At 38.8% G+C, this 13,551-nt stretch overlaps 1 protein-coding gene across 1 annotated transcript in view; it reads left to right on the top strand.

The window, feature by feature from the left end:
- Positions 1 to 2,960: 2,960 nt before the first annotated feature.
- MAP3K20 (mitogen-activated protein kinase kinase kinase 20) overlaps positions 2,961 to 13,551 on the top strand; it is a 119,466-nt gene continuing 108,875 nt past the window's right edge. Inside the window, exon 1 of the mRNA XM_026697045.2 lies at positions 2,961 to 3,266. The gene's annotated coding sequence lies outside the window, so the exon portion shown is untranslated. The remainder of the gene's footprint in view (positions 3,267 to 13,551) is intronic.

Raw genomic sequence — 13,551 nt, 5'->3', positions numbered from 1 at the left:
GTGCAATGTAAAGTAGTTTATTTTTCTAGGGATTGATTATTACTATAACTAAGTAAAATAGATGTTTAATTGGGAATTACAGATGCAGGAATTAAGGCATACTTAAACCGCTGAGGTGACACCCCCAAACTAGTAAAAGGGGATGGGAAATTTATGTTTTGTTTTATGTGAAAAACTTGTATTAATCTAGACTTTATGAAAAGAATATGCGATGGAATTGCAAATTTGACAAGATAAAAAAGAATTAAAAGGGAATAAGTATGAAGATATGGAAACTATTAGTGATTTGAATGAGAAAAGAGTAGTTTGGAAAAGGCAACATTTAAAAGAAACGTTAAGACTTAAGAAATGCATTTGAAACAAATTGAAATGAATCGAGACGATGTTTAGAATGAGAGTAATATTAATGAATAGCATTAACTTTCCTGTTCCTTTTCTTATATAAAAGTTGAGAGGTAAAATGAGAAAAGAGTATTTTAGAAAAGGCCACGCTTAAAAGAAATGTTAATGTTTAAGAAATATATTTGAAATAAATTGAAATGAATTGAGAAGATGCTTAGAATGAATAATTAAAACAATTAATGTGTTTGTTTCTTTTCTTATGTAAAAGTTGAAATGGAGAAGTAATAACAGAATTAAGTTAAAAATGGACAAGACAGAACGTTGAATGTAAAAATGAATATATAATTACTGTCATATTTGCATGTAAAAGTGGTGACCTCGGAATTATGTTGTACACTGAAAAGGGCCAACAGTGGGGTGGGGATTGGGGACATACATCTATAATGGAAAGTCTCTGAATGCTATACTAACTTATCTTACCATGTTCTCTCAACATAAGGATGTGGTTTTTTACCTTCTCAAAAACCAAGCATGAGTCCTCAGTGGTATCCCTCAAGCCGCAGAAGGATCCCACACCTGATTGCGTTTGACCTTCATCTCCAAAAATTCCCCAGCTAAAATGACCACGACTGAGAACTGTGATAACTGGGCCCCACATAATTGAAGGGCACTGGCATTAGACAAATTTGCTTTAAAAGAGCATGGCCAACTCCATCAAGGACAAACCAAGAAGTTGCAAACAACAAGGTATTTCTGTTATGTAGTCCTGTTTCTTGAGATTTATTGGAATGAGATTTTTGCTGGAAAAGATAACTACCGTTGCTCTCCAAATCTAAAAAAAACCAAAAGAACAATTTTACTACAATGTTAAAAAAAAATTGAAATTCCCCCAAATATGGAGAAATTGAAATGGTTTTAAAGAGGAATGTTTCTGCCATTCTCCAGTCTAGTCTGCAACCCTGAGATTTCTGGTAATCTCCTTTCCAAGTACTAAACACTTGCTTGACTATCTATTAAAGCTTAGCTAAAAGTATTTTCCTCCACATTAAAAATGTCTTAAAATGCACACCATACATCTGTTTGTAGATGCCAAACATTTTCATGGAGTCTCATGAAGAGAGAATAAGGTACAATTTTGAGAGTTCAACTCTTTATATGCTCTAGCCATGAAGAACCCTGAAGATCAAACCACCATTCTAGCAAAAGCCTTGGAATCAATAATAAAGTCTGTTCATAAAACACAGTCCCAGTTAATAAGGTTTTTGTCATTAACTGGTCCAGTTTCTAGAGAAGTATGAGATTGACCCACATACAAGGCATTGCAGGAATTTGAATGTGTGAATGTGTACCTCTGAAGCAAGACATGCCTGTTCAGGTAGGTCAGCTTGCAACTGGCAGACAGGATGCATCAATTAGCACACAGTGTCTCATCTTTAGGATGAACGTCCAGTAAAACAATGAGTTTACTTTGGTAAGGATTAAATTTGGAAAAAAAAGAAGAGATTGTTTATAACTTCTGGGAAGTTCTGCCAGGTTGTGATTCAGGTTTTGTGGGCTACACCCCAACCTACATAATGATTATATATGGGAGAAGATAGAAGCAGCAGCAGCTGCTGCCTTTTTGCCTCTTGGAGCAGAAGGCATCCAGAGAAGATGGCCTGCAGAGGAAATTCTCTGGGTATCCCAGGCTGGACCTAGACAGCATTCCTGATTGTGCTTCTGAGGATGCATTTTCTTCCAACTAAAAATGGCCAATGTTAATGCTTCTAAAAAGATTAGATAAATAGTTACTTATGGTATTCATTTGTTAGATGTAAAACCTGTCTTTTCTCCAGGTGCATCAACATCCATTCCTATCAAATGAGCATGGTGGCGCAGTGGTTAGAATGAAGTACTGCAAGCTACTTCTGCTGCCTGCCAGCTGCCTGCCGTTCAATTCTCACCAGCTCAAGGTTGACTCAGCATTTCTTCCTTCCCAGCTCAGTAAAATGAGCTTATGCTGACACTGTAAACCGCTTAGAGAAGGCTGTAAAGCACTGGGAAGCGCTATTGTTATTGCTATCTCCTATCAGAGCAGGCCTGGAAGAAAGGCTAGAGTGAGTGGGAGTGACTGACCCAAAATCATTCAGTGAGTTCCTGCATCTGAACATGACTTCCAAGAGTCAGTTAACAGGAATAAAAGGACAAGGCAATTCAACCCATCCCTCTTCCTTAACTTCCCTTCATATGTTGAAAGGTTGAATCCAGAAGCATCCATTTTAAAAATGCCTACGCTTAGGTGAGTCTGCAGCGATATTGTTTGAAACCATTGAGATTTCCTAATGGAAAATACAGTGTCCTCATGCAAGGAAAAATAAAATAAAATACAGCGTCTTGCAAGGAAAAAATAAAAGCACCATGACACAATACATCAACTTTTTTCCGGTCAAAATGTTAAGTTTATTAACTAAACTAACAAAAAATATTGTACTGTTCGATGATTTTTTTTCTTTTAAAAAAAATCTTCTATTTTGCTTGTTTTTATGTAGTTTTGATTGCTGTGATTGGCCCTGAGTCACACATTTGAGGCAAAGAGCCGGGGCGCCCTCGGGGATATCCCACAACAGCCTGACAGCCGGCCAAGTGGGCGGGTCGGGACTTGTTTCCTCCGTTCCCGGCTGGGCTGTGCGCGGGGTGGTGCTCTTCTTCCCAGCTCCGGCGGCACCGAGAGGTTGCTGGCTTGGCTCCTTTTTGACATTCACCGGAAACGAGGCGGCCAGAGACCCCGCCAGCCAGCGAGCAAAAAGCCTCGCTTCTCCAAAGCGCACCTGGGCAAGCTCGCTGGAGAGAGAGAGAGAGAGAGGACTTGAGGGCACCAGCGGAGGAGCGGGGGGAGGGGGGTGCTTCTCGGTCGGCGGGCGCCAATTGGGTGTCCCCATAGGAAGGTAAGGCTGGCTGGGGAAAGCGGAGGGCGCGCTTTGAGAGGGGTGGAGATTAGCCGGGTACTCTTGGCGGGAGGGTGGGGAACGACGTGATGAGGAGACCTGAGAGAACCCCGGGTCTCCCGGCATGGCGGGCACGCGCGCCCTTATTATGGTCGGATTTGAGGGGTGGGAGAGGCGAGCGTAGAGATGGCGTATTCGACCCTTCCTTTGACTCGGTCGAGCGATAAATGGCCGGAGACTCGCTAAGGCTGGCGGGACAAGTTAAACTTTTATTTTTATTTTTATTTTGCGCGAGAGAAAGCACTTTGCGCAACGCCGCGAGCGGTTTTGAGAGCTTCGGCGAATGTGGGGAAAGGAGAGCCGCTTGTGTGGAGCGCTTTCCCCACCCCACCCCCTTGAAATGGGACGTTGCCTTTTGCTCGTTGCCCTTTGATATAAGTTGTATTTTTGTTGTTGTTGTTGTTGTTGTTCGGCGTCGAAAGAATCGTTTTCTCTCTTGCTTTCGACGCAATTGCTTTTTTTTTTTTTTTTGGCTGCATCGTGCCTCCCTCGCTCGACCACCTTCCGTGCCTCCCTCGCTCTCTTCCCCTAAAATATTATAACAGTCAGCCATAATGCGCTGGCGATATGTTTGTGCAAAATGTGGGCATGGAGTAAACTTGAGGAACCTCATCCTTGTAGTGAACCTCGGGGTGATTAAGTGCATCTGTCATATCCTGTGGTTTAGGCATTTCCTATCCTCCCGACCGAGTTTCACTGAAAGTCCTTTGAAGTGCTACTGTTTTATCACTCCCCTCTTCCCCCGCCTCCGAGAAATGCAGCCAAGTTTAAAACAACAACAACAACAACAACAACAACAACAACAAAAACTAAGCTAACAAAACTTTTGGTTTCAGTTCGAAGGAGAAAAAAAAACAATGCTTTTCTCTCACCCCCCCCCCTTAATGTTATAAAACGATGTCATGTGGTCTTTAATGCAACCTTTTGGAATGTCTTTAGAATAAGGGTGTGTGTGAGTAGTTGTCAATCTGGCAGTCAGGTGGTTGGTGTGCTTACTCAGGAGTAAGGTTGGCTGAGTTTAAAGCTGTGGGACCAGAACTAGTGACACTGCCCTAGAAAGTGGGAAGGTTCAAATGCAGACATTCCAACCAAGAGAACCATGCTCTGGTGTGGAAAATTAAAAGAGCTGCTTGCTGCTGTTGCTGCTGCTGTCCTTAAATGCAGGGAACCTGGGCTATTAGTGCCAGCGTGACTTTAAAAGCCTTGTTTCTGGATCGCAATTTATATCAGCCTTCTGCAATGATGGATGTCTCCGTATAGGATAGATGACATTTCCTGGCATGGTCCTATTGGCTAGGAATTTATCTATTTGTCTATTTTTAGAGCTCATGTATAAAGGTTGCAATAAGGCCCAAACCAAATGGGGTCATTGTGAGCTATCAAAATGCATAATCAATGTAATTGTACTTTGCAGTGGTTCATCAAAAAGCACAAACGTTTTAATTATGGGTAATATTTTTAGAGGACAATATAGTTTTAATGGGGATAAAGACAAATATAGGGCCTATGTGTCTGTTCTTTATTTTTGAGTTATAGGATAGAACATACAGTTATCCTGAAATGCACACCTTTCTTCAACATTCATATTGGGGTTGGGTGTTCATGCAGAAGTTAAACAAGATGAGCCTTTTTAGTACTTGGGTTGGAGGTAGAGTGGTAGACTAGACTGGAAAAAAATCCCTGAAAAAGACAGTAAATAACTCGTGATTTCCATATTGCTGTCAGGAAAACTTTATGTCCACGTTCCTAAAGTCATCCCAAATCAAACTTGAGTGGAACAAGACTTTACTTTTTAAGCAATTCTTAAGAGTGCAACCAAGCATAAGGGAGCTTTAAATAGTGCAGTTGGATGATGATTCTGCATGTGTTAATTTTCTGTTTTAGTGCTTTTCTACTTTTCCTTTCATTGAAGGAGGGAAGCCAAAATGCCGTAACTGTTCTTTCCTAATGCCTAGCCAATGAAGTAGATTAGGGAGAGAAAAAGTGAATTCCTTAACATCACATGGTGAACTTTCTACAATTTTTATGGTCAAAGTCTAGTATTCTGATAACAACTTCTATGCATGGCCATATAGAGGTTATTCTAAGACTGCTGGAGATTCTCTGGTCTTCCGCTAATTCCCCTGATACAAACTACCAGCAGTTTGTCTTGTACACAAATAACTTGAACCAAAGAAAGGAGACTTCTGCACGTGGCAGCGTTAGTTATAACAGTGTTATATCAACAGCTTTGGGGGATTAACTTCTTTATTACGTAGCAGTCCTGTATAATGCAGTAATATGCAATGACAAAAGGGAAGACCTCTCATTTCCTCTTCCTTCCTGCACTTTCTCCTCCTCCATACAAGGCCAGTCCTGGCAGGCTTCCAAGCAGACTTTTGCTCTTGTCAAGCGATTGCATAAAAATCATATGGCAGATCTAGAAACGTTGGTATTAAGGAGGTTATCATAGGCTTAACAGATTTTCCTTCAAGAGGCAGAGTGTGGAAAAATATGGTCCGATTGCTCCATGCATGTAGTCCTCGGCTTATGACCACAATTGAGCCCAACATTTCTGTTGCTTAAATGAGACATTTATTAAGTGAGTTTTGCCCCATTTTATGAACTTCCTTGCCTCAGTTGTTAAGTGAATCATTGCAGTTGATGAGTTGATAACCTGGTTGTTAAAGTGATTTTGGCTTCTCCCTTCACTTTGCTTGTCAGAACAAGCTTTGCTTGGCAAAAGAGGATCCCATGGGTCTGGTACACTGCAATCGTCATAAATATGAGCCAGTTGCCAAGTGGCTGAATTTTGATCATGTGACCATGGGGATGCTGCAACAGTCATAAATGTGAAAAACAGTCATATGTTACTTTTTTCAGTACCATTGTAACTTCGAACAGTAATTAAATGAACTGTTGTAAGTTGAGGACTACCTGTATTAACAGAGTGCCCTTAAAACTACTTTTGAGCATTGCTTTAGGGAGACTGTCCAGCAAGGCTGGACATGTTGCAGTACTTTGGAAGAATAAACTGATGAGAGATCCAGGGATTTATGAGATTATATCCAGCTACTGTACCTGCGGAGCTTCTTCCCTCTTCCTGAATATCCTTGTGTATAAGCCTCTTCTTAACTAGAATTTCTTTTGCCTGGGTATATCATGTTCCCATCAGCCTTTGGGGAGCAAGCTTCTGCAGTATTTTGTTGTTGTTGTTGTTGCATATTCGGCTTCCAGAATGTATCAAAGGGATCTTCAACATGAAAATTCAATTTTCTCCAAAAGTTAGTGGTCCTATCCATGCTCTGGCCCTGCCTCTAAATAAAATGCAGAGTAGAGATTGCAACACATCACTTCAGAACTAGGTTTGAAATAGCGGTTTCTCCTTCCTAAAGCCAGATTCCTCTCCATGGAGGAATTGCATGCTGGGCATAACCACAAAAGCATGATAGCAATTACGTTCACCTTGTGTAGAAAAAAAGACAAAGTGACTACAGTACAGTGCTTGTTTGTGCCTTCTCGATGTTGCAGATCATCAAGACAAGAGACTACTAGAAGAGAGAACTCCTGAATCTATATGCTGTGCTAAAAGATTTATCTTTCTTCCTTCTCTGGAAGCTCTCGGGCCCAGGAGCTTTTTAAAGTTAATTCAACAGCTAGGTATGAAAGATGCCTGAATTTCAAAACAGAGAATATTCCCTGTGAGTCAGAGGTGGATCATTTATCGCAAAACCAGTTTTCATGGCTGAAATCCTGTTCTGTGAAATTTAGTTCTTCATAAAGCAAGACATTCCCCAACCAGTTTCTAGTTGAAGAGATAATTTCTGTTGATTAGGACTCAGCATGATAAGGTGTCTTAGGTGACTATAGTGGGTTGGTTTTAGATTCCGGATTTGCAGTAAGTTGGGAAATCGAAAGGAAAATTTATTCTCCACATTTCTCTCTGTTAAGGGTTGGAGCTGCTAATTCTTATCCTGAGCACCTCTGTGAAGAAAATTGGAGCTTTCTGGCATAGACTTAGGGAAGGGAAAACTTTACGTGATTCTTTCTATTGTTCAGCAACTACTCTCCAGAGACTGGAGAAAAAAAGTGGGGGGAGAAAATTTGGTGCTACTACAATCCTAATGCCTACATCTATCTGATGTTTTCAGTGTTATTGTCACTACTATTACAATAACAACAAGAACTATGTCATTACTACATTTGCAAATTACGTTTTCTTATGCTGAAACCACACAATAAAGGGCCAAGTGATAATATGCTGTATATCCTTTTCTTATGTAATACTTGCATTATTAATTTATTTGTTTTCAAGTTATTTGAAAGAGGATGATTCAGAAACCAAGTGCAATATGTATGCATAGTTGTCACTCTAAAAATGGTTGGTCAAATTCCTCGAAAGCCATAGAAGTATATTTTTTCCCAAATAAGGAAACTTGGCACATTCTGCTGTGTTTTAAGCTAGTACAAATGTAGTGCTTACTTTATTGGCAATACATTGGCCTGCTGCCTTTGCATAAAAGTGCTGAAAGCTATTTCATCTCTTCCTTTTTATTTTTATTTATTTTAAATTCCAAGTCGAAAGAGATAGTGAAGAATGATTTAGCTCTAGGATATGTTGCAAATTTAGTGGCTAAAAGTTGCAAATAATATTATGTTATAGGTGTAAGGGTTTGCTGTCCTGTATGGCTTGTGCAATTTTTGGAAACATGCTTTGCTCTTTTTAGGCTAAATATTTTTATCTATTTTAAGCAATAAAAACTCTTAAGAACAAGCTTTTCATAATAGGAGGAATTAAGGCTCAGTTTGTTTCATACTGAATCTGGAAATATTAAATTTTGAATGATTAATATTACTGATATTATTTGACAAGTGGCAAATTCTGTACAGCCTAAGGTTTGAGCAGACATAACAAAAATGTGAGTGCTTAGGACAATTTAAATTGGAAGAGGAACAGGCTGAACTTCTCAGTGATGGCCATTAATTTATGATTGATTGATTTCTCACCCTTCTTTTCTTAGAAAAAGAGCAGGGTTGATTTGCTGGAATCCTTCATTAAACAATCAGTGCTGGAATTATTAGTATTTAAAACTGACATTGAGTTTTACACATGAAGCCATTTTTAAAAGCATCAATCTAGTTTTCTTGAAACATGTTGGAATCAATATGTCCATTAAAAAAAATGACAGCATGTGATAGGTCTTTATGTACATCCATTTGTATGCTGTCTGTTATGATTCCAGTTTATTAAACTAAACACAACCACATAAAAAAATTAAAAATTAAAAAGCAAGAAAAAATTATTGTTCATAGGAGAATGATTTTTATCAGCCTTGGAGTAAACCCTGCGTTTTTTAGAACAAAAGTATTAAAAGAAGGGGATTGGGAAGAAATGTAATGCCTTTGGGTAGGAATTAAGATCAATGTATGGGGGATTCTTGAATTCATGCCTCTAATCCATAACTTGTATTGGGAGAAAAAAAGGCATACCGGTATATCTTCAGGTTAGAAGCCCAGCTTTGCAAATAAGCACTCAATATTTTTTGGTTTATGAGCATATGTTTTTAATTAATTAAAGTCTTCAAAATTAGCTAACAGTCTTTTTAAAAAATATTTTTGTTGAATATTTTTTTACAAAGTTAAAAAATAAACCCTAACTGTGAGAAAAAAAGGCTTTAAAAAGGTGGTGAAAATGATAAAGAGCATAGAGAAAGAAAGAAAACAAGATATTCCCAATGTTCTTTATAGCTGTTATAGACATACTTGAAAGCATTTCTCCCTTCAAAATCACAAAACATGGTTCCTTTCTGTCCATTTCCCACCCATATTAATTGATAAATGCGGATAGCAATATTTTGTTTTTACCCATTTTCAGCAAAAAGTCCATAAAGGATTTCCAGTCTTTTATAAAAAGTATTGTTCCTTCCTAATCAAACAAACCAATCCTTTCTTATGAGCAAACTTTAAGCTATTTGTAGCATGCACATAGACTTAAAGTGAAGAGAAAACCAGTTCCCTTATTATTAGCTTTCCTAAATAGCTTATCTAATGACAATTCTTGCTTTCAGAAGGATTTAATCTAATCCAGGCTCATCCATGCAAATCAATCAATAAAAATACTTGTTATCCTTTTGCTTCCTTTTTGTTTCATGAAAAGGAAAAGGGGAGCAAAGTTTTTATAAAGCTCTTAATTTATAAGGAACAAAGGACCACCCGAAGGCAGGGGTAGGCTTCAAAAATCTTAGCAAAGGGTTCTTTGCCTGGTTGCTGGATGGGCGTGGCCTTGTCGTCCTCCTGCACCACAGTGGGGAGGCATTTTTGCCCTCCCATTGCTCCAGAGGCTTTTTTTGAGCCTCCAGGAGGGTGAAAATGGCCTCCCCGGCTCTGGAGGCTCTCTGGAAGCCAGAAATAGGCCCATTTCTGGCCTTCCTGAACTTCCGGGAGGCCCGTTTTTGCCCTCCCCGAGCCTCCGCGCACGACCTGCACTTACCTGCATCCAAAATGGGCCACATGGGGACTACGGGGCAGGGGTGGGGTGGGTGGGCGAGGCCAGCCAGGATTGGGATTTGAGGGTTCTCCAAACTGCACAGAATCTTAGCTAGGGGCTCTCCAGAACCCCCAGCAGCCCACCCTGCCTGAAGGCAGTTAAAAACCATCCATAAACCAGTTATTTCTTTGTCTGGAAATGCTAAGTTTCTAAACTCTATGGACCCAGGAGTTAAACTGTAGTTTTTCTACAGGAGGAAGAAAAGGAACCCCATAGGTGTCTAGCACATCTGACAGTCATGTGCAAAATGCTGTTTCTTTTTCCTAAGTTGTCTTAACATTCACTTTGGAACAAGCAAAGACTGTTGCTAATGATGAGCAAAAAGGCAAGCTGCCAAATAACAGGAACTCAGCAAGTATCTATTTAACTATATTGAACTGAACACACTGTTGTTAAAAAGGTAGATATCCAAAGCACAAACCAAAATAGACAGAAACACAAAACACAACAAAGTGTCTCTTAGATTTTGTTCTCATTGGTGTTGAAGATGACACTTTTGAAGCTGTAAAAAATAATTGCCAGCCAGTGAAGAACTCCCTTTCCAACCTCAAGAAATCTATAGAATATAAGTCACTTCTTTGTTGTTGTTGGGTTTTTCTTTCTTTTGGTAAACTCTCAAGGCACATTAACTTATTTAGATCAAAAACAAAGTTCAGTCCATCCTACAGAGCCATTTCTAAAGTAACTTTCACCTTATGAAAACAAAATACTTCCTTTTCATAAGGTGAATGTTACTTTAGAATTGTCCCTGTTTGATGGATAATGACCAAATGATTCCTTCACATGTACATCATGTGTTACTAATATGCTTGCATACAACAAAGCCAATCACCCTAACCTTCCTCACTGCTTTCCTACAATAGTAGCAGGAGCTCCTGATGGTGTTTCTGTAAATGATATGACCAGGGGGTTGAGGAATTTCTTCTTTCTTAAAACAGCAGTTTATATCTAATAAAACTTAAACATTCAGTTCTTAGGAAAGGATGAGAGAAATTCTTGGCTTGCAAAGGTAAAGCAGAACTTTTAGTTTGATCTTTCTTGATAATACCTTTCTTTGGTTACATAGTTTAGAACCACAAAGGTTAAACTTGTGTAATATTTACAGGGGATATGTAACATTCAATATATAAGTAGATGTGCATATATATTATGTATCAAACTCTATGTCTGTCTGTCATCTACCGTATCTATCAAATACCGTATCTGTCTGTCTACCTGTCTACTGTCTACTGTCTACCTGGCTATACATCTATTTACCATCTGTCCATCTGTCTGTCTGTCTATCATCCATACCTACCTACCTACCTACCTACCTACCTATCTACCTAAGCATTTACATATAACATTTATATTCTGGATCTTGGAAAGATTGGCCAGTGGATCCTAATGCAGTTACAATATTTTAGGATGAAGCCTTTTGTAGATTGTTACCACTAATGCAATGTTGCCGTATTGAAACAGCCCTTAGCAGTTTCATTTCAAATGTGTTGGGTTATAAATTGTCTGACCACCCTCCAGGATGCTTGCAGATTTGGGTAAATTATGTCTTAAATCGTTTACTGTATGTTTCTGCTTATTATCAGTTTTTACACTTATGACCGTTGCAGCATCCCTATGGTCATGGGATCAAAATTCAGGTGCTTGCTTGGCAACTGGTTCATATTTAAGATGGTTGCAATGTCCCGGAGTTATGTGATCACCTTTTACGACCTTTTGACAAGCAAAGTCAATGGGGAAGTCAGATTCACTTAACTGCAATGATTCACTTAACAAATGTGGCCAGAAAAGTCATAAAATGGGGGCAAAACTCACTTAACAAATGCCTTACTTATTAACATATAAATTTTGGGCCCAATTGTGTTTGTAAGTCGAGGACTACCTGTAAAAGAAGCTGGAGGATGCCAGTCTCAGTTCCCATGATTTTTTACTCTGCTCCCTTATTTTTGGCAGTCATTAAAAGAAATACTCTGAATTTAGGTAGTTTGAAGAACTCTGAAGAACTCTTGAGGTGATGGGAGGATCACCAAAAATGAAGGATGATCATGTTTTAATGGTCTACCCAATGAGGAAGGATCCCAAGAAGACCTAAGAAGATTATTGTTTTGCTGGTTGTGCAAGATTGACAACTGAGCATAATTAAAGCCTTAAATTAACTGTGGGGAGGGGTTAGTAAGAAACAATTACCTGTAAAAATTTAGATACAGTATATATTAGGCACACACTAATACAGTAGCAATAGTGCTGCTTTACATGAAACAGATTAATCATTGGAGGATAGAAGGGAATAAATCACAAAGTAACTCCTTTACTGCATGCCAAGCTTCTTCAAAATAAAATTCTAGGAGGAGACGGTGTTTCTCTATTTAAGTGAAATGTGGTTTAATGATTAATCTTTAGATCTGAAAGAGAAACTATGACTTTACTATCCCTTGAATTATGCCACAAATAAAGACAAATTTTGTTTACAAGAATCTCTTTTGCGTGCTGGATTTTTTCTGGTTGGATCCTGAGGGCCTCCCCCCCACAAATTATACTGTCTTAAATATTCATATGGCAAAATGAGCCAAGTGTATGAATAAGTGCAACATAATGTGTTCCAGAGCCTTACAAATGATATTACTTTTCATTTTGTGAATGAATATGTAATCATCTCTGTCTCTTCCTCCCTTCCCTCCCTCCCTTTCTTTTTGGGGGGTAGTTAGTTCTGCATTCCTCCCTTCTTCCCTCCCCTCCCTCCCTCCCCCCCTTTCTTTTTTGGGGGTAGAGCAGTTCTGCATTAATATGTTAGATAAGGAAAAACAAAGGTGTATAGAACTTCATTTGGCTATCTGCACTTGCCTCTTTCTTCTAGCACAGGTTTTGGTGGTTTCCCAAAAGTGCTGTTGAGGGATTTCATAGGACATGCTTGCAAATGAATTGGGTGGGCTCAGGCAACAAATAATTAAAGAGAATTTATCAGAACAATCTTATCAATGTGTTTTGCTACTTGAACAAGATACATTGTTTTCTAACATCATAGCCTCTATTAAGACAGTAGTAGCACAAGGGATATAGTATTTATGTATTTACTTATGGGTAAATGCCATTTATATTGCACCATTTATAAAAATTCCAAAGCAATGTAAAGCAATCATCAACAAACCTTAATTTAAAAAAAAAGCCATGGAAGGCAGAAAACCAAACACCCAGAAAGGTATACCTCAAGTATGCCATGCATTTCATAGAAGCTACAAATAACGTATGAATACCTGACAGAACAGTAGGCTTTGGATGGGACAAAAGAAAAAAATCAAAGCTGGCTTGGTGCATTTCTTTGAGTTACCAATTCTATATTTAGAATTCCCAATCACCATCTCATATAGTTTCTACAACGGGTTTTTTGTCCTCCAGATTTAAGAAGGCAGGTATGTGGTTATCAGGACTGAGCCAGGTGTGCCATTTAGTTCTCTAAACTTTTGCATTATTTATTTTAACCATCTTCATCCTGCTTGAGAACAGCACTCAGTTCTGTCCACAACTGTACAGAAATACATTTAGAAAATGATCTAAGGTACTTTATTATCTACATTAGTGTAATGCTTGTTGTGAATGGGTTTTTAAGATCTTATTTTGAGGAAGGATCACATTTGTTCAGTGATGCAGTCCCAAACTATGTCAGAATTATTAAAAATATACATAAATAAAAGCTGATCTTGTAAT

This window comes from Pseudonaja textilis, chromosome 1, assembly GCF_049901715.1.
Source record: "Pseudonaja textilis isolate UNSWEBS1 chromosome 1, rPseTex1.2, whole genome shotgun sequence".
NCBI lineage: Eukaryota > Metazoa > Chordata > Lepidosauria > Squamata > Elapidae > Pseudonaja > Pseudonaja textilis.
The sequence above is the reverse complement of the archived record's forward strand: the minus strand, read 5'-3'. Positions and strand labels throughout refer to the sequence as shown.